This window comes from Panthera onca, chromosome D4, assembly GCF_046562875.1.
Source record: "Panthera onca isolate mPanOnc1 chromosome D4, mPanOnc1 haplotype 2, whole genome shotgun sequence".
Classification (NCBI taxonomy): Eukaryota; Metazoa; Chordata; class Mammalia; order Carnivora; family Felidae; genus Panthera; species Panthera onca.
In genome coordinates this window covers 39352874-39377941 of record NC_138351.1, presented here as the reverse complement: position 1 = coordinate 39377941, position 25068 = coordinate 39352874, and the positions used below count along the sequence as shown (strand labels likewise).

The window sequence follows — 25068 nt, the reverse complement described above, 5'->3', positions numbered from 1 at the left end:
GATGGTCATGACCTCCTAGTGCCCTTTCTTTCTTCCTTAGAGATATGAGACCCAATCAGACACATTGTAGATTTCACTGCCTCTAATCTTCTATAAACAGTTGTTACATGAAGAGAGACAGATTATTCTACAAGTTCTCAAAAGAGATATAATTTTGCATTTTTCTCATGCCTGGAATTCTTTCTTAGCCATTCCCTCCTCCTAATGGCTTTCTTCTAGACACATATATATATTTATTATGCTAACATTCTTTCCTGTCTTCTTCATATTCTTCTCTTTCAATCTTGTCTGTTTCCAATGGTGAAAACAAGCCAAAGATTGTTTAAAATGGTCTATGTTTTTCTAACATTAAACAGACTGAAAAAAAAATCTCTTCTTTTATTTGAGAAACTAGAGGCCAACTGAACCCATTAAATCAGTCAGCCAGTGGACAGAAAAAAAAAATCTTTCTGCAAACTGTAACAAATCAGAAATGCCTATCTGTTATGTAGTGGATAAGCTTTAGGCAGAGGATGATGCACACATGCTACCTTCTTTGCTCTTAAATGAAACATTAATCAGAGTTAGAGCTGCTTAAGGTATGGAAATAGTCCACTGTCCCACACTTAGAATTTCTCCAGAGTCATTTAGTCCTGGGGAAAGGATTTGGTTCATATAAAGCATTGACCTGGAGTCCTGCAGAAACACCTCCCAGTGAGAGATGCCCGTCTTGCGCACCAAGGCTATCCGCCTTTAGGAAGGTGGAACAGAGACTGTGTGCTTGAAAGGCAACTAAAAGGGTCCTTCCTCTGTATCTTCATGAACCAAGAATTGAACGTCCATGGGACCTGGGTGGCTCAGTCAGTTGCATGTCCAGCTTTGGCTCAGGTCATGATTTCAGGGTTTTGTGGGTTGGAGCCCCGTGTCGAGCGCTGTGCTGACAGCTCAGAGCCTGGAGCCTGCTTCGAATTCTGTGTCTCCCTATCTCTCTGCCCCATCCCCACTCACACTCGGTCTCTCTCTCTTTCTCTTTCTCTCAAAAATAAATAAACATTAAAAACAAATTAAAACAAAAAAAAAAATAATTGAATGTCCACGATCTATCCTCCTAGCAGACATTAAAGATTTTGAGCAGACAACTTGTGCCTTTCACCAGTTTTAGAGTTACAGAGGGGCAACAAATGTAAAATAATATTATGTACTTCATTTATGCTTGTGATTATTAAATTATAATAAAAAATAATTTAAATCAATCCTGGAAGTCCCCCAAATTGTTTTCTGTATAAAAATGGTCTGAAGATTACTCAGATTTGAGAAAAACAAATTGGTGTGGAGAATGCCTCACTGAGGATATACTTGGGACGCACACAGCATTCCTAATTCCCTCATCTTCAGATTCCAGAGTCTGTGATCTACACAAAATAGAATTATTGATCTATATGCTTGCGATGAGTTTCAACCCACCTCATAGAGAAGTGCGGCTCTATTTCATCTACTCTATAATTTGGGTTTCTCTGTAAGGTTTTGCTTGAACCTCTTGAATTTTTTTTTTAAATCAGAGCAATACACCACAGTGCCTTGCTTCTTGTAGAAAATCTTGGTCCCTCTGGCTTAGAACAAGCAGAGGACAAAAGAGCTATAACTGTATGGGTTAACTTCAAAAGGGGAAGCTCCCAGATGAAATCATCCCCAAGTGCTAGATAATTTTATGGAAGAACTGACCTAAACAAGATGCCTGTTGTCCTCTGATATACCACTTTTTAAAGTGGGCATGTAGGATTCGCTTTGCGAAATGAGACCAGAGCAACAGTGTCTTTTTAAACGAGGTAGAATCCTTTGTTTTAATCTCATTTATATACTTGCATTAAATCAGAAAAGGAAATTCCTTAAACTTACCCTCTAATAAGGGCTTTTCCCCTAGAGTTCAATAGAACAGATGTCATTTTACCTTTTAAGACCCTCAGAATACCTGCAGTATTCAGATTTGTTCCCTTCCTGTACTTTCCTAGCGGTTAGCATTTCATGCACTTATTTCCTTTGCCTTTGAGAATGACCAGATTTGGAAAATGACAAATGGCAAAGCTTTACTATTCAAAGAAGAGGAATCCTTCAGAATTTGTAAGCAATAAGATAATCCTTTCCAAAAGGGATGCCTTGAGATGAGTCTATGGCGAGAACACAGAAGTACAGTAAATGAATCATTCATTCTTGCAGTCATATATTTGTCTATATCATTTGAACATTAACCAGTTGTGAAACCTTTTGCTGGTCTCTGAGGATGAAACAGTGACCTGGTCCCTGCTGTCCTGGGGTTTGTGGCCTAAGGGGGCATAAAGCCACTGCATAGGCAATTATAAAACTAACTAGAGAATTACAAAGTAGGACAAATACTATGAAGCAATAGAATACAAGGGGAATGTAGCACAGTGGGTTTATATTAATTTGTGGGAATCTGAATAACATCCATGGTAGGTCCATTCACTGAGACACTGAACTGTGAAAGATGACCAAGTTTGAGCAGAAATATCACGGTTCCATTTTGGATAATGTAGGTTTGAGACAGGCAAACAGGGAAGTCAAGTAAACACTCAGATACATAGAGAATGCTAGATTGAAGTAAAAATTTAGGAATCTTTGGCCAATAGATGATAAGCTGAAGGGGAAAATCAACTTACTTATGTAGGACCAGTAACTGAATCTTGAGGAACTCCAGCATATAAGGTTAGGGAGAGGAGGTTAGTTGGCAACAGAGATTGAAGAGCGCCCGAGGTCAGAAGCAGATCTACTCTGAAGCTAATGAAGTCTAAGATTCTGGGTCTTTCTCAGAGTCTGCTGGACTGGCTCAGTCAGAAGTGCATGTGGCTCTTAAGCTCAGGGTCATGAGTTTGAGCTCCACACGAGGGGTAGAGATAAATAAAACTTAAATAAAACTTTATAAAAAGGATTCTGGGTCTTCTCTTGCCTAGGAGAACGTTTGCAATGTTGCATGGTCACATATGTCTGTAAAGTTTTCAAAAGAAAGATATATTTGGTTTTCTTTTCTTAAAGCAGAGCCGCAAACTATATAAGCTTTAGGTCCCACACACATGCCCTTGAATAAGAAAGAGCGAAAAAGTTGGTTTTATGGAATCATGAGGTGGGGGGTAATGCTTCAAGAGACGGTTCAACAGTTATAAATGCACCTGAGAGGACAAGAAATATGACGAGAGAAACATACCCATTGGGCTTAGGTAATGGAAGGTTATTGGTGTCCAGCAAAAGCCCTTTCAGTGCAGTTGATGGGGCAAGAAGGCAGGATGCAGTTAGCTGATGTCAAGAAATCTAATAGCGAAGGAAAGAGAAAATGTAACTGAAGAGAGATGGGCTGGAGAGCAATGTTTTTGCCTGCCTGTCTTTCTCTCTCTCTCAAGATGAGATTTGAGCGTGCTGATTGAAAGATTATACAACACAGAGATGTGTTGAAGATATAAGGGATGAGTTTTCCCTTCAATCCTAACTTCACTTTCATTTTCAAACGACCCAGAGGAGATGGATATCCACAGATGCTGAAGAAATTCAGTCAGTGTTTTTAAATCGCTAGTGGGCAAATCTACGCTGATGCCGACTTTTGAGACAGCACAGTGGGTCTTGGGCCAAGGACACTTCCTCCACCCAGGGCACTTGAGTTCATTTTACTCCCAGTCATTTGCGGGCAAATGATCTAATTCGAAGCTTATTCATTAAACATAGCTCAAATCAGTCTCCGTCTACAGCTCTGTGTTTTAAAAATTGTATTTCCCCTTAAATATTTGGTGAATACTGGAGAAACACAATGGACTATTTTTAGTAGACCAAAAAAAAAAAAAAAATTACAAGTTTGTCAAAGAAATCGGAATTTTTAATTCAGAATATTAAAAGAAATTCTTGTAAATATTTTAAATTGGACTTCTGAGTATCTTTGATGTATGCCCTAATATTAGATTTATGTTTGGAGACAAGGAGCAATTTTCTTCCAAGAGAAGATTCCTGGGACTCAGGAATTGAGGGTATCAGAAACATCCTTTAATGGCACAAAATAGAAATGAGTAGGTTTTTTCCTGGCACCGTGCGATTCCGAACCCTTCTTTGAGGTTTACAGCTTTTGTCTGTTAATTGGTTGTCTAAGAAGCACACCAAGTTCTGAAAGTTAGAATGTGAGATTATTCGTCTCCGCGCCCCATGCCTCATTAAAGCGCTTCTCGTCACCATCCCATACCACTTACCTAAGCTACCCATATAGAAGGCATCCACAAGGCAGTCCACGTAATAAAATATAAAAATAAAAAAAAAATTAAGACCTCAAAACTATAAATACAGGCTACCAGTTCCCACAGGTTGCCAGCCTTAGAAACGACAATACAGGCCGCCCAGCTAAATTCGAATTTCAGATAAACAATGAATAATTTTTTAGTGTAAATGTTTCGTATGTCCCAAACATTGCACGGGCCACACTTGACCAAAATAATTATTCCTTGTTATTGGATATTCCCAAGTAACGGGGCGCTCCGTATTTCCCCAGGCAACCGCACGGAACCCACTCCCCGCACCCCAGGACCGGCGGGCTGGGCCGCGCCCCCTGATTGGCCGAGGCGCGCCCGCCGCCCCGCCGGCCGCAGGCGTCACGCAGCCCCGGCAGCTCCGGCCTCGCCGCCGCCGCCGCCGCCGCCACCGCCGCCACCGCCACCGCCACCGCCACCGCCGCCTCCTCCTCGGCAGTCCCGGTCGGCGCAAGTGCGGCGCGCGGGTGGGGGTGGGGGGGGCGCGGCGGAGCGCGAGACTGGCGTCTGGCCGCCGCAGGCCGGGCGGGATTAAGTTTCTCGGTCGCGCGTGAGTTTCTGTGCGCGTTTATCCCGGAGCTCCCCGCCGGGCCGTTACTTCAGCAGAGAAGAGGGCGAGCGCGAGCGAGGCGAGGCACCCGAGTCCCCGGCGACCCCGGCTCCCCAGCCCTCCTCCCTCTCCGCGTCCCCGCCCGCGGCGGCCGCCGCTAGCCGGGTAAGCGGCGCCGGGGCCCGGGCCCGGAGGCCGGAGCGCGCCCCCGCGCTCTGCGCGCGCGCGCCGGCCGGGAAGGTGCGCGGGCGTCGGGGGCTCCGCGCGCGGGGCGGGCGGCGGGCGGGGTGCACTCGCCCCACCCCACGCGGCCGGGCCGTACCGGGAAACCGCGGCTCCTCCGTCTCTTTAAAAGGATGGGGTCTGGAAGTTTCCTTCGCTGTTTGCATGGCCCCCGAGCGCTAGTCCCAGTCCTTTCAGCCCTCCCACCCCCCTCTTTGCCCTCGCTTACTCTAAACGGTTTAAAAGTTTTTTTTTCGTTTTCTTCGCCTGGAGGGGCCCGAGGATGGTGCCAGAAAGGGGAACGGCGGGCCTGGCGCGCGAGCCAGTGCTCGGGGGCGCGGGAGCCTGTTGCTCGCCGCTGGTGTGGCCCCGGTCCAGGCCGGACGTCCCCTCTAGCGTTATGCTGTGCCAGGCGGGTAGCGGGTGGGGAGAAAGGCCCCCCAGACTGGCGTCTCCAGCCTAGTCGTCGGGACCCCAGAGCTCCGTTAATTGGTACCCGCCCCAACCCCCCGCGGATCGTGTCCCCTTTCATCCCCCCCCACCCATGGTGGGATCAGTTTGCTCTCGCCACCCTCTTCCTCTACCCCGCGTCTTTGGGGCCCCTTTGTCTGCGATTCTTAGCCGGATATTTCTCGGGAAGCGCGGTTCGGGAGATGCTTTGTGTCTTGGAAGTTGTGTGTGTGTTTGTGTGTGTGTGTGTGTGTGTCGGGGGTGGTGATGGTGTACATTTTTGCTTGCGTTCCTTGCGGAGGCCCAAAGGCCAGGCTATTCTTTCCTGCAGATCACATGGGAATTCAGGCTGGTACTGCCTAACGTAGGAGGGGCCAGGCGACAGCGGGGGACTGGGGGGTGGGCGCCGCTGCGCAGTGGCTGGGTGCGAGTCGGGGGCGGCTGGACGTCTCCATCCAAGCGGGCGGGGCTTGCAGAGCTTGTTCAGCTTGCGAGGAACCCGGGCGTGGGCGCTACATGCCTTGTGTGGGGAGGGTGCCGGTGGCGGCTAGGGTTTCTTTGGTAGCATCAGATAAGAGGACCATGACTTCAGCCTAAAAAGAATACTCTCCATATTCCTTACATGTCCAGAGGGGAAGAATCTGGAAAGTGTCTAGATGCTGTCATCCAGCTTTGGTGCACAGCCGTGGTGTAAATATACCTTTTGTGTTTCCCTAGACATCGCTCATTTAGGTTACCTTTTATGGAGTGGGGGGGGGGGCATTATCTTAAAAACTTATGAGATTATGGTTTGGGGCTTGGGAGTTTTTATATGTTGAATGTGGGTATAGGTGACTACAATGAACCTTTTTAGAGGGTCGAGTCAGCTAAATTTGTATAATACATGCTTTAGCGCCTGGTACATGTAAAAAACCGACAAACTTCCAAGTTCTTAGGTTTGAACTTCTAATTCAATGCAAAACTCTGGATGGGTGCACCTGTGCCCTTGCCTGAAAGAGGGGCTGAGAGGGTTAGAGAGTGGTGAGGATAGTCTTGTCAAGGATCCTCAGATTTCCAGCTAGCTAATAAGCTAGTTTGCAAATTGGCAGGTCTATCTGGATTGGGCTCTATCTCTGCCCTGAGTTCATAATAGGGTCTTTTAAAGCTGAGGTCTCTAAACTTAAGGGCCATAGGCCACAATGGCCAGCAGCAGCCTGTTTTTACCCATAAAGTGTAGGAGTTAGAAATCGTTTGTACGTTTTTAAATGGTTGAAAATTAAAATCAAAAGAATAATATGTCATGTGAAAATTATGTGAAAACCAAATCTTAATGTGCATAAGTAAAGTTTTATTGGCACACAGCCTCACTCATTCCAATCGTGTATGGTGATTTTTTACTGTCTGTGGCTGTTTTCAAAGCAGCAGTGGGAGAGTTGAGTAGTTGCATAGTTGAGACATAGATGTATAACCTTCAAAGTATGAAATATTTACTCTTTTCTTTACAGAAAAAAGTGTCAACGCAGAGCACCTTTAAAAGTATTGCTTAAATGCTCCCTCTTGCGATGGGTACATAATCTCATTGCCTTTCATGCTCTGTTTCTGGTATCCCTTGAACTGTCTGACTTTTCCTCAATAGTCAGATTAAGTTAATGTGTTGGATTTTTTTCATTTCCAAGTTTCACTCTCAAAAAGATTTCTTAACCTTTCAGTATTGCTCTGGGTCAGAATCTAGAATACAGTCAGTGGGTTTTCTGATTGGCAAAAATTGTGTGCGTAGTTACTTTAATATAGATAGGCAAATATCAGGGTGTTCTGCAGTTAGTCCAAGTGACATCTTACTGCCCTGCTACCTGAGCAGGTTGAAATTATAGTTTTGTGTTTTTAGGTAGAGACCAGCAGAGGTTGGGGGGCATCATAGATTCCTTTTTGTAGGGAAGTTACCACTTGAGACAAAGCCAGTTTCTTGGGGAGGCTTGACTCTTCCCTCCTCCTTCCTAAACATTTGCTGAAACAAAAAATGATGAAGTTTATTCTCAGTATTACTAACATGCCTCTAACATGTGTTCCTTTTCTTCTTCTTTTTTTTTTTTTTTGGCTCCCATTGGTCTTTCTTCTTTCCATTTCCCATGTCTCGTTTCTGGTTTTCTTTCTCGCTTTACCATCCTTCTTCCTTTTTTTGCCTGAGTGCCTGAGCCTGTTGCTTTTGACTTAGGCAGGGAAAGATGTCAGTTGCAGTTTTTAGTGTGCTCCAAATTCCTGTTACATAGACGTTGCCCTGTTTGACTGTTAAAGACTTCTTTGCATTTCAGATACCTTTGAAATGCACAGATATCATGAAGGAGTGGAGGCTGTCCCTAGAGTTTACTGTCTCACTGCAAGGTGGGAGTACTCAGAGAGATTTGTGGAAATCCTTGAAATGTAAGTTTGCATTGATTCAGGCTTTTACCCATTAGCTGCTGGCGTGTGGAGGCTCTGCCTTACAAATGAAGAAGTGGACCCATTGTCTAGAGTTAAGATTAAGGGATTTAGAAGCTGGCATTCAGCAGTGAATTGTACAGAAGATAACTAACTGCCCTGAGTTAAAGGCAGATTATTTTGTTCAGATTACATTCCAAGTCTGAGATCATAACCTGACTCTCTTAGGTTGAGTTGCAGGTTGGTTCCACGTTGTACATTTATAATATGTACAAAGTACTTGGTGAATTTCATAAAATATCTTGAAGCAAAGTTGATGTGTTGGACTGGAAATGTCCCCATACATGCTTGAGCAAACAACACATCTGCCAGAGAGAGATCCTATACTTCAAAATGAAGAGGCAGAAAACTTCCCATAGAATTCTTAGTGGGACATATGACTGATGATATATTTTATCATCATTGTATTTCCCAAACAGCTGTATGTGCTTTTAAAGTACATTTGGCCTAAAGTAGGAATTCATTTGGTACTGTTACATTGTTATGTACATTATCAACCCCTTATTTATAACAAGAAAGGTGTTATTTTCTCTTGTAAATTAGGGTTAGTATGGTAAAGTTGATGTACTATGGTTAAATAATTATAGTGGGGTTCTGTGTGGGCGAATAAGGAGATGAAGAACTACTTCTACTTAAATAATCCATTGCCTTCCTGTGAAATATTTTCTGGGAAGATCAGAGGTAGTTATTTGTTCAGTAGATAATAATAGTTGGACTAGGACGCATGTTGCATTGGGTTAAGCACTGAGGAGAACGTCAAATAAGATACTGCTCTAGAAGCTTACTGTCTTGGTCGAAAAAGTAGTCACACAAAGAAAGGAAAGAATAAGAAAAGTTTTACACATGTTAAAGTTACAGGATTTCAAAGAAATTGGAGATCAACATAGGATTGCTTCCTGGCAGTTTGTAGATGGCCATCTTCTCCCTGTGTTTCCCAGTCATACTGGATGAGGGGAGCCCCAATGATGTCATTTAATTTTACCTCTTTAAAGACCCTGTCTCCAAATACAAGGACATTCTGAGGTATGGGAGGTTAGGACTTCAACACGTAAATTTTGGGGCAGTGGGAAGAAGGACACAGTTCAGCACATAACAAACTTCTTAAAGAGACCTTAGGCTATAAACTGGTGGTGACCTTGAAGAATGGACTGGTTTAGGGTAAGGAGGGAGGACATGTAGGAGGCTGTTGTGTGAGTCTAAGTGTTATTGTGGTAATTTGATGTTTGGGAAGAAAGAGAAACTGCTATTTGAGGAAGCCAGAGGCCACTTGTTTTCTTTTACTGGTTTTCACTGAGAAACTGGCCTTTGTTTTTTATGGACAGAGCATTCATTACATTAGTTCCTTCTTATTGATGTGTAATTTGTAATTGATGTGACAAACCGCATGTATTGAAAGTGCAGTTTGTTGAATTTTGCCCCCCGTGTAACTATCCCCATAATCAAGATAGTGAACATATTCGTCACCCTCAAAAGTTTCCTCATGGCCCTTTATAAAACTTCCCTGTCCCCCCTACCTACCCATGTCCTATAACCAGTGATCTTTCTGTCAGTACAGAGTAGTTTGCATTCTCTAGAGTTTTAAATAAATGCAGTCATACAAGATATTCTCTCATTTTATGTGACTTCTTTTGCTTTGTGTTTTGGGATTCATCCATGTTGCCTCTCTTCATAGTTTAATACTGTTTATTGCTGAGTACTAGTTCATCTTACTGAATGGATATACCATTCAGAGGTTTTTTTAAAGAAATAGTTTCGGGTTGCCTGGGTGGCTCTGTCAGTTCAGGGTCTGACTCTTGATTTCTGCTCAGGTCAAGATTTCAGGGTTTCTTTGGGCTTCACGCTGACAGTGGGGGGCCTGCTTAGGATCCATTCTCTCCCTTGCTCTCTGCCCCTCCCCTGCTCAGGTGCTTAAGCTTTTGCTCTCTCTCCAAATAAATAAACTTAAAAAAAATAGTTTAGAATTCTCCTGCACTTTATTCATTGTGTTGTATTTGTTGTTGGTTTTGACTTTGTTTTGTTAGACTTTTGTATTTGACACTATTACTGACTCTTAAATTCATGCCTCTTTTGGATAAACTTAAAATTTAAATGCCCTTATATAAGATTACTTGAGATTTCAAAATATGTAAATTACATATTTTGTAAAAAAAACTAACAATTGTAAAATAGAGATTTAAAATTTTTCTAGTCTTTAAAGATATCAAGTAAAAAAAAAGGTCACATGAGTGTTGAGGCTAAGCCTATGTATCCTACTTTGTGAAGTCAGTTTCAGTATTGAGCTCAAAACTTTAAGACTGCTTGCCTAATTCTCCTGACTTATTTGCATATGTTTTTGTAGTTTTTATAGTTTTTGATGAATTTATTTGTGATTTCTTGGGATAGATTTATGTGACAATCATATAGTAAATTTGCTAAGTTGTAATTTGGTGCCTAAATTATCTAAGTAATTGCCATTCAGTACATGTTACAACTAACATCGTCAAAGGTACCAAGAATTGGAGAGAGGATGATCGTTATATTGTGAAAACATGTTGTTCTTGTTGGCATCACTCGGATTTTGGGGGCCGCTTTTAACATTTATATGTTTGTCTCTTAATTTTAGTCACTTAATTGAAATTAAGTGGCAAAAGCTAAGCAAAACAAAACTCAAACAACATTTAAGGCAGATGTGTTCTCTGGGTTATTACCAAAGTAAAAGTTGGTTTATAATCTTAATGTTAACAGTCTTTTGAGTACAATAGTAAAAGACTGTTAATGAATGTAGTTAAATTGTGGTTGAGTTAATTAAGAAGCAAATAGTCATGTTTATTGAAAGAAAATAAGACCTCTTAAAATGTTTTCAGAGAGAAAATACCAGTTGTCAGGATGGCCCTACTGAGTCCTGTGGAATTATATGTGGTAACTAAATAGTGTAGCCTATTAACAGTTTTCTGTCAATTAGTAATTAGGGGATTGAATTGGTCCATGCTTATTTATCTTACATGGCTAAGTTTCATGTTTGGATAGGTTCATATGAATTTGGATTTCTTTGTATAAATTTCCCTAATCTGAAATACCTGTAATCTTGCCAGCAAGATGTAAATTGTCATCTCTTTTGCTGACTTGCCTCAGTGTATTCTCAGCAGTGTAGACTACCACTGACAGGCTTATCTGCTGATTTAGACCATGACATCTCTTTGCTGTCAGAGCAATACAAGGTTCTCTCCAGTCATTCTTTAGTTCCAATTATGTAATACATTGCTTTTATTATTATGAACAAATTTTGTTTTCCTCTTGACTGTATACATATTCAATTAACAAATGATCTGAAGGTGAGTTTGTTTTGGTTTGGAGGTGAATAAGAGAGGATTATAGCTGATTTTATATTTTTTAAATATATTCTTTTCTGTATATGTAGACTTTATTTCATTTTTGAAGAAATAAAGATTTTACTAGGATTTTTATTTGAGAGAGAATGGGCATGAGTGAGCGAGGGGCAGAGAGAGAGAGGGAGGAAGGGAAGGGGAGAGAGAGAGAGAGAGAGGAAGAGAGAGAATCTCACGCAGGCTCCACACTGTCAGCACGGAGCCTGAAGTGGGTCTCAAGCTCACCCGATGTGGGGATCAACCTCACCAACCATGAGATCATGACCTGAGCCAAAGTGGACCACTTAACCAACTGAGCCACCTGGGTGCCCCAGTTCTGCTAGGATTTTTAATTTACCTCACAGATGATTGGTTGATGTCTAAGATATTTTGATTTGGGGCACCTGGCTGGCTCAATGGTAGAGCATGCAACTCTTGATCTTAGGGTTGTGAGTTTGAGTCCCACGTTGGGTGTGGAGTTTGCTTAAAAAAAATACTTTGATCTCACCCTGTTTTTAATTTGATCTTATTAAGGTTATCTTCTGTAAGTAATTTGTTTTCACATTGGTCTAGGAACCAAAGTGAGGTCAAATAAGCTTTATTTTATATCAGTATCACAAATAACCTTGCCTAGTGTGTTAGTCATAGTGGGTGCTTTATGCATATGGTACTTAGAGTGATAGAGCATGAAGGGCCGGCCGGTCGGCCTGCCTGCCTGCCTGCCTGCCTGCCTTCCTCCCTCTCTCCCTTCCTTCCTTCCTCCCTCCCTTCCTCCTTGAACATCCTCGTTCACTTTCTTGTTGAAGGGTCTTTATTTCTAATTGATTTTTACCACTAAAATAATTCTTATATATTGAGTTATATTTTAAAATGTTCATGTTCCCCAGGGTTCCAACTTTAGTTCTCTCTCCTTGTTAATCCCTACCTACTTCTTGACTAATGTCTTTTATATTCAGCGACACCCAGAGGCTAGTGATCACCTACTCTTAGGTCTTCCAAGTTCTTTTCTCCATAGATGCACATGTGTAGTTGATTCATTCTTTCAACAAATATTTAGTTAGTGCCTAATCCGTGCCCACCACTGTTTGTGGTTCTGGGGATATAGCCCTGAGAAAAGAAGGGACCACCACTACCACGAAAACAACAGCAGCAACAACAAAAAATCCTGCCCTCATAGAGCTTAAATTCTAATGTTTCCTATTTTCTAGAAACATTTCAAACTGGTTATGTTCACAGGAGTGTATTTCCGCCCCTTCCTCTAAAAAATAGAAGACGATTCTCTTTCTGCTGTTTAAGCTAACAATGTCCCAATATTTCTTGGTTTCCCAAATTAGAAACATTGCGAGTCAGCTTCCATTGCTGTTACTTACTCAGTCTGCCTGCCCCCAGAACACATCTAGTGGTCATTGAATTTTTTCGTTTCTCTCTAATGAATGTGTCTGTATTTCCTTGTTTTTCTGGTCTTTGCCTTAATCTTGGCCTATATTATTTTTCTATTGGTCTGTTTTAACAGCCTAACGTGATTATGCTATCATTATTTCTTTGTCTTTTTCATAAGTTACTTACCCTATTACCAAAATTGTCTTTCCAGGAAATGAATTTTAGTTGCCCCACCACACCCCTAGTCCTGGGTATCTATTATATGCACTGCCTCACCTGCAGGGCAAGGGCCCAAGGAGGCTTGAAACATCACTTTCCTGGCTCCTGTCTAGTTTGGGAGCCCTGTACTATAGAACTCCTGTCATTTAAATTCTCTGGTTTCTTTGTGGTTTCTTTCTTAGCAAGACATGCCCTTCCCTCTTCATGCCCTTGCCTCTTCTAGGCAGAACTCCTAGGTTGTGCCTTCTTTGGGACAGTTCACATGTCACATCTCCAAATTCTTTCTAATGCATGCTGAGAGCATTGGATTCCAGTGTACTCTCACAGAATTTAGCATATCCCATTGCAGTGTAGTTATTTAACTATTTTCCACTAAATTGAGAGCTCAGAAGTTACGTATCTGTCCATCTGATAGAGGCAGATACAGATTGTGGGGCTTACAATTTGTAGACTTTGGGAGGCCCTCTTGAATAAAAACGTAACAAAATTATGAATACAAAATAAGATGTGAGAGTGCCTATTTATTTGAGAATGGAAGGATCCTGTACAAATATTTCATGCTAACTCTGTTTAGGGGAACATAAGTGTGTGGCTAAAACTTGGTGAAATAATGCTGTGTGTATGTGTGTGTGTGAGTATATCCACACACACACACACACACACACACACACACACACACACATACGGATAGATTTTTTTGCTTTGATTTTCTTGTTTTTTTTTAAATGTTTACTTATTTATTTTGAGAGAGAGAGTGCACATGCACACAAGCAGGGGAGGACAGAGGGAGAGAGAGAGAATCCCAAGCAGTCTCCATGCTATCAGCACAGAGCTGATGCGGAGCTTGAACCTACAAACTGTGAGAAAATAACCTGAGCCCAAATCAGAAGTTAGACATTTAACCGACTGAGCCACCCAGGTGCCCTTTTGCTAATTTTCTTAAAATTAGGACAATATCAGTTAACCATACTGATGCTAATAATAATGCGTAATGCTCGTACGGCACTTTTCATTTTCTCCATACTTTCACACACTTTATCTTACGGGATATTGACAAGCTAGTTACAAGGAAAGTGACTCAGACTTAATGATTGTTACTGTGTATGGTTACTTGGTTGGTGACAGAAAATAGAGTTGAAGTTTTTCCTTTGAGATCAGATTTCACTTTGCTGGGGGAAGTGATTCAGTTCTTGTGCGTCTGGAATCTCCGTTAACACCCTGTTCCACCTCCTATTAGGCTAGTGAATGCTAAGGAATTTTCTCAGAGTTTTGTAAATTATCTTGCTGCCCCTCCATGTTTTCTATCTCTTCTCCATTTTAGCTTCCTCACCTCATTATTTTTTATTCCGTTCGTGCCCTATTTGTTTATCTCTGTCTTGCCACACATCAGACCTATTCTCTCTCCATCTGTCCTCTCTGGAAGACAACATAATACTCTTAAGTGACAGTTCTTTGTGTAAGCTGAATTTGAGTTTGCAATGGTTGGATTCATTTCTACTTCTTTGAAGTATTGTTGGGGGTGACTTGGGGGATATTCAGCAGTACAAAAGTATGTATAGTTTTCAGCAATGGGGATAGAAATTTCCTGAAAGCTGTGTGCTTTCTTTATTGTGCTTTGCAAATTCCAGTTCAGAAATGCTGGATTTTCATTTGTTAAAGAGTTACTGATTTAATAAACCTGATTAATCTGATAGAAAATTGGAAGTAGCAAAATGGAGAGATTAGCATCCAGACATTAATAGAAAACAAAATAATAATAGTAGCTTTTGGTTTGCTTATTATTTCCAGTCACTTTGAGTGTTATTGTAAATGTCCACTTTACAACAGCAGCTCAGGATCTTACAATTAATAAAAAGGTATAGTGGTTTTGTAAGTGAGCTTTATAAAGTATTCTGGGAACTCTGAAAGTAAAGGTGCCTGGGGCTACATAATCTGAAGGTAAATAACTATTTTCTTATCTGCAGTAGTCTTATTAGAGCACAGAGCTGTGAGGTGGAAAGGTCTTAGTTTTGATATCAGTCAGATATCAATCAGATCAGACTTGGGTTCATTTTAAATGACAGCTCTCTTGCTTACAAGCTTCATCAGGTTCGGGGAAACACTTTATCTTTCTGAGCCTCAATTTTCTTCTTTAAAAATGTGTGTATCTAATATGAAACTGTTGGTAGGGTTAAAGGAAATGTATGTGTGTGAAGCACATATGCTCTGTTTAAGAAGACAGGGATACAGGAAGGCTATTTCATAAATAGTTTCATTTCCTACAGTAGACATAATGTTAGTTTATTGCCAAAAATAGTCACTCATGGAGACTATTTAATTCCCTGGGAGAATTACTGTTATGGTAGATGCAATAGCAATCAATTCTTATATGCAGTTTTATTATTATTTTTTACTGAACAGCATATTTTTAAAGGCCCCAAATAACAAGTTATTGCTTTAATTTATGGATTACAACCAAGTTTACATTTTAGACATCAGTGGTGAATATATGTTTGGAAACTTTGCCTCCTGAAGGGAGTATTTGGTAGTCAATTTATACCTGAGGAATAAAGTTTTTTTTTTTTTTAATCAGCAAAATGACATGGAAAATTAAACACTTTGTTACTTAGGGAAGCTACTAACAGACATCCAATCAGATTGAATAAGGCTTTTAAGCCTATTATTTCTTTCTTCTTCTCTGTCCCCAAATCCTCTTGTAGCTGAATTAGATTACTTTTGATTGATAGTTTCAGATAATTGTTGATGTTTTATTACATAGACTTTTTGGTACCCCTACATAATAGTGGCTATCGAAATATGATTGCATAGTAAAAGTCTGAGTTATGTGACCTTGAGAAAGTAATCTTTTTGACTTTCCACTTCCACATCTGTAAAATGTGGTATTAGCAGGTTATATTATGGAAAGAGTAAAAACTCAGGAAATTTTCTTATGTTTTCAGATAAGGTATTCGAAATGCTGCATTAGTAATTGCAAAAACATACATTGATTTCTTCTTTCAGCTGAATTTAAGGGTTCTGAATTGGTTCATGAAAAGAATAGCAAAAATGGGCCCAGAGAAAGCATAATCTTTCAGCAGCCCTTCTCAGTACACACATGGTACTTCTGTGTGCAGACCAGGAAACCAAGCCACCGGGGGATGCAGACTACTAGTCACCCCAAGCAAAGTACAGGAGAGAAGAGAGGCCACATTAAATATCCCTCCAATATGCCATTCTCTTCCCAGAGGACTTCCTATCGGAAATTTGAGCCTGCCCTTTTCTGAGTAAAGTTTATAATCTTTATCTCTGTTCATATCCAGATTCAACAGGGGGAGATCATAAGGGCCACAAACTGAATTTAGGAGGCACTGATTGATGGGAAAGGATAAAAATATCTATAGCTTCGTGATAGCCAAGTAGGCGATATGATGATAGATTGCAGTCCTCCTAATTTTTGTAGAAAAGATTCCCAAACAGAAGAAACCATAAGGAACAACAATGGGGAAATGGCAGAAGTAGAGTTATTTGAAAAGTGATGGGAAAAAGCCCTAGAAAATGGATCTTGGCTGAAGAGCATGAACTTGAGGTAGTTGGGTGGGGAGCGAAGTTGAAACAGTAGGGTTATAATATTCTTTCCTCCCCCACCCCTGCCTTTCTGCAGTTTAGTCTGCATTGAAAACATCTCTATACTGTCCTTTAAGGCTTTACCCTGAGGAATTGTTCAGTCACAGCTGACAAAGCTGTATATTGTTCTGCCTGGGTATCGTCATTGAGATCTCACAAACTCAATGAAAGTCCTGTCTCTGAGAGGGCAGCTGAGAAATGACAGATACTTCTGTACCTCCTCCTGCAGTTGACAAGTCCTAACAGCAGCTGTGGGCTGTGTTTCAGGGTCCCATGGGGACTCTTGGAGTATCCATGCTTTTTCTAAGCACCAAGGATACAGTTTGCTTCGGGTCCACTGGAGAATTGCCTCACTCCAGGCAGGCAAAAGGGCAGGAGGCAGGAACCTGGAGTAATTTCCCTGGAGGATTAATGTTGCCAGTTCAGGAATTGCACCTGAGAATTCTGTGGCCTGAAGTTAATCCTTCTATGCATTTTTGGTTTCCCTCAAGAAAATTCTGTGCCTGGAGTGAGTGCTCTATGAGCAGTACCTGCCTCTGGAGTCTGATGCTGACCCGTTGTTGTTCCCCTGCAAGGGCAGCCCTTGGAGGGGTCCTCCGCTCTGGTTCTGTCCAAGAAATATGCTGGCCTGTTGCATGTTGGTCCTTAACACTGAAAATGTGGTAGCAAATCGTGGCAGACTGCCCAACAATCCGAATTCCTCTGAGTTTAACTAGGGAGTGAGAAACAGAAGGGCTGAATGGGCATTCTCAGAAGCATCTAAATCTTTTCCCTGAGTCACCATGTTTGGGGTGAGTTCACAGTTTGGGGGGAGGGCTGCTGTCCTTCTGGGGATGTACTAAGATAGGACAGTATGCATGGAAAATATGTAAAAATGGGTCCCCAGAGAGCAGGTATTGTGAAGTCCGTATTTCTCGTGTGTGTGTGTGTGTGTGTGTGTGTGTGTGTGTGTGAAGTTATGAGTGAGGGTGAGGAGAAAGGAAATAAATATAATACAGTAGATTACAGACAGAATTGATGTGTCTAATAAATTTAAAGAGAAAGTCCGGCCTTTCAGATGACCAGCTGAGTAATAGTAGCAGGCAGCCTGAGGCTCTAATCCCAGACACACCGCCGATTTGTTGTGGAGCCCCTCCTCGGGAGGTGAGCTTCAGCTTGTCTTGTCTCTGAGCCGGATGTTTTCTGACATTCCTTTCAACACCAGCATTGGACTCCTGCTTTGGTGCACGTAGCAAATAGGGGAAATTAACTCAAAAGCATCACAAAATATGATTTAAGAGTGTAATTCTGGAAGTGGTTATGAATCTGGTAAATGTCTTTATAAAGTAAGCATGTGCTTTAGGGAATCTGCAGTTAAGGGTAGAATGTGCGTACTTTTTGAAGGGATAATGAACCCTTTACTGCCAGCCAACGGTCTTAAAGATAAAAGGAAATAACTTTCAAAACCAAAAGAAGTTTAATCAGCATGTTTGTTAGTGTAACTATACTGTGAAAATCTACCTGTAACAAAATATTCCAATTTCTATATTATGTGTATTTTCCTTTTCAGTAGGTTTTTTTTCCCTGTTAGGAAATTACTGTGAAAAGGAATGAGGCGATATTATTTTCACCAAAACTTGTTTAAAGTATGTGGATTCTTGGTCAAAGTAATGATTTTGATTTATGTATGTCTGCGTAATTGTGGATTAATTTGCTGTTTCTCTCTCTTATAGTATTAGCTTAGATACGTGACTGTTTATTACATTGAATTGTCATTTGAGTATACATGAAAGATAAGTTTTCTCTTACTTGAAACAGACTTATATTTATGTGTACTCTCTTGGATTCACCCATCATTTCCAAAGGTGGGGCTTTGCATCTGCACTGTATATGCCTTCCGAAGTAGAGCAGCGAAGGGCATTCATCACTTCCTGCCCTGCTGCTCTCTCTCTCACAGAGTGGGTGGCTAATCCACAGCCATTAGCTTCTGCCTTTACTAGGCTCTTAACTAGCCTTTAGTAAGGCTCTTACTAAAACAGACTGGTAAAGCTAGCATCTGAGTAGCCATCAGGAAATCAGAATAAAGACACTTGTTTTTTTAAAGACTTATTTATTTTTGGGAGAGTGAAGTGGGGGAGGGTCAGGGAGAGGGAGAGGGAGAATTCCAGGCAGGCTCTGCGCTGTCAGCACAGAGCCCGATGTGGGGCTTGAACCCACGGACTGCGAGATCGTGACCTGAGATGAAGTTGGAAGCTCAACCGATTGAGCTACCCAGCTGCCTCTAAAGCCTTATTTTTAACGATAAAAATGAAAATTCGTTACAAGATACTAATTTTTGAAGAAATCTTTTCAGAATATTTCATTTCCTTTCACGGGAGTTAAGTAATATAGCCTGCGACAATTATTTTCTGGCAGCATTTATCAATGACATTTTTTTTTCTAAGTAACTTAGTAGTTTGAGGTGAAATCTTTTTTTATTTTTCCTGAGCAAGAATGAAGGGTTTGAAAAACATTGTGAATTATAAAAAAGGAAATACTCTTCTCTCGTTCTATTTTCCAAAACTAGTTATTAACATTTTAACATGGTTACTGCCCAGGTTTTTCTAATTTTTATTATGAAAACTTTCAAATGTACATTTCACAGTGAAGTATTATTATAGAGAATCCTCACGTGTCCATCATTCAGTTTCAACAGCCTTAGGTTCATGGCCAGTCCTGTTGCTTTTGTCCTCTTTCATTTCTTAGAAGTAAATCAGCCATTTCACAATTTTATTCATAAATATTTCAACCTGGGTACTTTTTACATATATACTTTAAAAATATTTTAAAAGTATAGTTTATTTAAAAAAATAGAGAAAGCTAAGGCACCCTTTGGATTTCTCTGTGATCTGAGACTACCATTTTTATCTGTCTACACCTAAAAGTAACTTATACTGTAATTGATTTTAGAATGTACCCTTTTAATTCATTGTTGAATATAATGAAAGTCTGTATGTATACATATTTATATGTAAGCATATATTGTTATTTCATTTATGTATATGTGTGTGTGTGTGTATCATTATATATATATGCACATTTTTTTAATATAGGTGAACAATGCCAAATTCTTCTGCAACTCTAAATTTCATGTTTGAAATCTGGATTCCTTTTTGTTTGTTTGTTTATTTTGAAAGAGAGAGAGAGTGCAAGCTGGGGAGGGACAGAGAGGGAGAGAGAGAATCCCAAGCAGGTTTCATGCTGTCAGTGTGGAACCTGATGCTGGACTGGATCTCCCAAACTGTGAGATCATGACATGAGCCGAAATCAAGAATGGGAGACTTAACTGACTTAGCCACCTAGTGCCTCGGATTGTGAATTTATTGTTAATAAGTGAATCTAACCTGTTTGTGTTTATTGTGAATACAAATATTTGAATTTATTTTAGTCCCTTTGTTTCGTGTTTTTTATTGACTATGATTTTCCCTTTTTTCGTTTTTTCCCCCCCCTCTGTTCCCAAGTTCTTTCAGATTGCTTGAGTATTCTTTGTTGCATCTTTTTTCTCCTGGTTTATAAATTATATCCATTTCTGGTTTCTTTCTTTTCTTTCTTTCTTTCTTTGTTAATTTAAATCTTTTAACATGCATACTTGGCTTATTTTTCTAGTGGAGTTTGAAGTGAATATTTCTGTTCTCCTATGACTAGAATTTTGAAGCCAGAAATATTTTAATTATTTGTGTTTTTTTCACAGTTAGTAAGGTGAATTAGATCTTTTATGCCTTTGTCAGTTAGATCTTATATGCCTTTTCAACAGTGGATTTGTTTTGTTTGGTTGGAACCTGGTGGCTTTGCTCAGGCTCTGGTCAAAACTGAATACTTCAGGGGCGCCTGTGTGACTCAGTCAGTTAAGTGTCCAACTTTGGCTCGGGTCATGATCTTGTGTTTCACAAGTTTGAGCCTCGCATCAGGCTCTGTGCTGACAGCTCAGAGCCTGGAGACTGCTTCAGATTCTGTGTCTCCTTCTATCTCTGCCCCTCCCCCCACTCACATTTGATGTCTCTCTCTCAAAAATAAATAAAAACATTAAAAAAATTAAAAACAAAACAAAACTGAATACTTCATAGTATTTTATTCACCTACCATAGCAGCTGCTTCCCTATACTTTGTTTTTCTGATGTAACTATCCCCCCTGTAAGATTCTTAATTATTTCAGTGGTCTTACTAAATTTACTTTTGCCTGAAAGCTCCCTCAAATTCTTATTGGAACTAGTGTGTCCAAATGAAGTAGTTCAAGGAGCAAGGGTACTTCTTAAGCAGGATGCTTGGAAGGATTGCTTTTTTGGGGTATGATAGTGTGATGCTGTACCCAAACAGGCTGTGATTGGTAGGTATTTGAATGGGACAAACAGAACCTCATACAAATTCTTTCTGTCAAAATGAGGTTCACAGTAAGAATGAATGTCAGTGACTGTGCATCTTATGGACCAGCTATTCTGTTTACCTCTCATTGGCTGTGTTGGATCTCACAAGGAATACCTGTCACTCTCATGTCAGTTGTGTTATGTCTCTATCAGCTCATTTGTTTTGTTCTCTTATAACTAAGGCTTGTGCTTTATCTTAGCCTTTTTTTCATTATTCTTCCTCTTATCTTTTCAACTCTAACTTCACCACTATTCATTTATTCTCTCAGTGTTTCTCTTCAGTTCCCAAGAGAGAGACTCTAGCCCAGTTCTGCCTTTCAGGTCAGCACTTAGATTGTCTTCCCTCAAGTGAGGAGCCCAACCCTTGTTCTCCTGGTTATGGGTGGAAGAGAAGAATGTAGAATAGTGTGCAGTAGCATATTCCTTGGAGCAGAGGCAGTGGAAAGGTTGAAATCTGTATTAGTTAGGTTGGGCTGCCATAACAAGTACCACAGACTAGGTAGCTTAAACAACAGAAATTACTTCCTCATGGTTCTGGAGGCTAGGAAGTCCAACATCAAGGTCTAGTAGGGTTTTGTGTCTGGTGAAAACTCTTCCTAGCTTGTGGATAGTCACGTCCTCACTGTGTCCTCACATGCCTTTTCTTTGGTACTTGCATGTGGAAAGAGGGAGGGAAAAAGGGATAGATAAATAGCTCTTCCTCTTATAAGACCATTAATTCTATTGGATGAGGACCATTCCCTTATGACCTCATTTAACCTTAAGTATGTCCGAACAGCCCTACGTCCAAATACAATCACATTGAAGTTTACAACTTTAGCATATGAATTTTGGGGGATAAGTTCAGTTGATAGCAGCATTATAAAGTACTAGAACTCAGCCTTTTAAACTCTTGGTCAGGACCCATCTTAATTTCTGGAATAGTCATACCACACCCTCTTCTCATATTCTGTATCTTGGTGATTGATATTCCTATCCAGTCATAAACTCAAGCAGGAATGTGGGGTTCATCCTAGGCTCATCGTCCTTGCTTCCACATTACCAGGTCCTGTTGCTTATAGCTTTTCATTAATTCTTGAATCTGTCTCTCGTTTTCATTTATTCACTTTCATGTCTGTTTTTGAAAATGCCTCTTACCTGGCTTTCTTGTTTCCAGTTTCTCTTTTTACACGTCTTCCACACCATTATCACAGTGATGTTTCTAAAACAAAGTTTGACCATGTCATCCACTATACCAAATAAACTTCAAAATTAAATGTCTAGGGGCGCCTGGGTGGCTCAGTCAGTTAAGTGCCCTGTCTCTTGATTTGGGCTCAGGTCATGATCTCATGGTCATGAGATTGAGCCCTGCATTGGGCTCTATGGTGGGCTGGAAACTGCTTAAGATTCTCTCTCTCCCACAACCCCTCTCTCCTCTCTCTCTCCTCTCTCTTCTCTCTTCTCTCTCACTCTCTCTCTCTCTCTCTCTCAAAAACAAGAACAAAAAATGAAAAACGCTACAAACCAAAATTAAATGTCTGAACTCTTTAAGAATGGTATGCAGAGCCTGTAGTAATTTAGCCTGTACCCACATCTCTAGCCTTATCACCTGTTTTTCCTTTTCTCCAGGCCCAGTCCACGTATAAGGAACTAATGGGGGGACCTGGGTGGTTTAGTCAGTTAAGCGTTCAACTCTTGATTTCAGCTCAGGTCATGGTTTCACGGTTTTTTGGTCAATCCCCATGTCAGGCTTCATGCTGACGGTGCGGAGCCTGCTTGGGATTCTCTCTCTCTCCTCTCTCTGTCTGTCTGTCTTTTCCTCCCTTCATGCTCTCTGTCTGTCTGTCTGTCTCAATAAACAAACAAACATTAAAAGAAACTACTTGCAGTGCGCAGAAGGAGCTGTGTGCTCTTGCCTCTGTGTGGCCTGAGAGTCATGACTCTCACCCTGACTCCCACCTGATCTTCAGGACTCTATGTGGGGCTCTTTGCCTCCAGGAAGCCTTCTCTTTCTTTTTAATTTGGGATTGGTGCCCTGCTTTTGTCATTTGTATTTTAATCGTCTGCTTATTATTTTTTTCTTCTATTCGCTTGGCCCATGAGTTCCCAGATCATGTCTTCATTTTTCCAATTCTGCCACCCAACAACATGGCAGTCACATAGGTGCCCCATGTGTTGTTGAATCGGTAAAGAACAGAATTTGAGTTCTTTTCTTGCCCTGTGCTCCCCTTAGCATGTTTCACTTTGGACAGGTAATTTTTCTTTCTGTTTTATAAAGGAATGACAGGACTGTCAATTAGCATTTCAAGTATATTGGGAAGGCAAGGTTATTTAATACTTGATTTCCTTTGATTCTGGGGAACAGAATAGAATTAATAAATTCTATTATTATCGAAGGAATTCGGAAAGATTCATAAATGTGAACTTGAAAATAAAAATTTTGTTCACGAATGCCTTTTGATCAAGCCTATGGAAATGAAGGGGAATTTGAAAAGAGCAGATACTAAGAAGAAGTGGAGTGTTTTCTATCGGATGGGTGCACTAACATTGGTGGGTAGGGTGATGTTTCTGTGCTTTTGGAGTCCTCATTCAGTAACCTTACCCTAGAATGTGAATTGTGATTACAAGTGTAAGGTTTGCTCTCATGGCCAGTTGACATTGTGACAGACTCCCTGCTAATGACTACAGCCTTGCATTTGTCTGCTCCCTTCAGGAATGCCCAGGCCACTGTAAATGAGACAGATGCTAAATTTGTGTGCAGTAAATAGATGCTGAGTGACTGTGACCAGCCACAAAGCATTGCAACAAGCTCATTTAAAGTTTACTCCTTTGGCCATAGCATCTTTTTTCCTAGATGTCTCCTGAGGCAAGGGAGACAGAAGCAAAATTAAACTATCAGGGCATCATCAGAATAAAAATCTTATGTACAACAAAGGAAACCATCAGTGAAACAAAAGGCAATTTACAGAATGGAAGAAGATATTTGCAAATGATGTTTCTGATAAAGGATCAGTATCCCAAAATAAAGAGCTTACAAAACTCAACCTAAACACCCCACTCAACTTATAAAGCTCAACCTAAAAACAAATAATCCAATTAAAAATGGGCAGAAGACATGAACAGACATTTCTCCAAAGAAGATATCCAAATGGCCAACAGACACATGAAAAGATATTCATCATCACTTACCATCGGGGAAATGCAAATCAGTACTACAATGAGGTATCACTTCACACCTGTCAGGATGGCTAAAATCAGCAACACAAGAAACAACAGGTTTTGGTGAGGATGTGGAGAAAAAAGAACCCTCTTGCACTGTTGGTGGGAATGCAAACTGGTGCATCCACTGTGGAAAACAGTATGGAGGTTCCTCAAATAGTGAAAAATAGAATTACTTTATGATCCAGCAATCGTACTACTGGGTATTTACCCAGAAAATACAAAAACACTAATCCTGAAAGGATGCATGCACCTGGCTGATTATAGCAGTACTATAATGAAATAGCCTAATTATGGAAGCTGTCCAACTGTCCATGGATTGATGAATGGATAAAGAAGGTGTGAGACACACACGTGCGCGCGCACACACACACACACACACACACACACTGGGATATTATTCAGCCATAAGACAATGAAATCTTGCTATTTGCAATGACATGGATGGAGCTAGAGAGTATAATGCTAAAGGAAATAAGAGAAAGAGAAATACCATATAGTTTCATTCATATGTGGAATTTAAGAAACAGAACAAATGAGCAAAGGGAAAAAAAAGACAAATCAAGAAACATACTCTTCTAGAGAACAAACTGATGATTAACCAGAGGGGAGTCGGGGGGGTGGGGGATGGGTTAAACAGGTGATGAGGAATGAAGAGTGCACTTGTCATGATGAGCACAGGGTGATGTATGGAATTATTGAATCTCTATATTGTACACTTGAAATTAATATAATACTGTATGTTAACTAACTGGGATTAAAAGCAAAACATAAAAAATAAAGTTTTACCCCTTTCACGGTTGAATTGTTTAAGATAACTAGAAAATTTTATGCGTTTAGGACAGTTTCTCTTTCTGGGTTATTTTTAGCCAGAAGCTTATTTTCACTTGTTAGTTGCCATATAATCTGCATTGGACAGAAAGATCTATTTTATGCCTGAAGCACTGATTCTTTACTGCATACAATCTGTGCCCACACATTACCAGTACAACTTC

The 25068-nt window shown here is 40.6% G+C and overlaps 1 protein-coding gene across 12 annotated transcripts in view; it reads left to right on the top strand.

Moving 5' to 3' along the window:
* Nucleotides 1-4673: 4673 nt before the first annotated feature.
* MPDZ (multiple PDZ domain crumbs cell polarity complex component) overlaps nucleotides 4674-25068 on the top strand; it is a 162245-nt gene continuing 141850 nt past the window's right edge. For 8 of the 12 annotated variants that reach the window (XM_081790895.1, XM_060609750.3, XM_060609747.3 and 5 more), the window contains exon 1: nucleotides 4674-4989. The gene's annotated coding sequence lies outside the window, so the exon portion shown is untranslated. The remainder of the gene's footprint in view (nucleotides 4990-25068) is intronic. The other 4 variants (XM_060609759.3, XM_060609756.3, XM_060609757.3 and 1 more) reach the window with 1 other exon arrangement.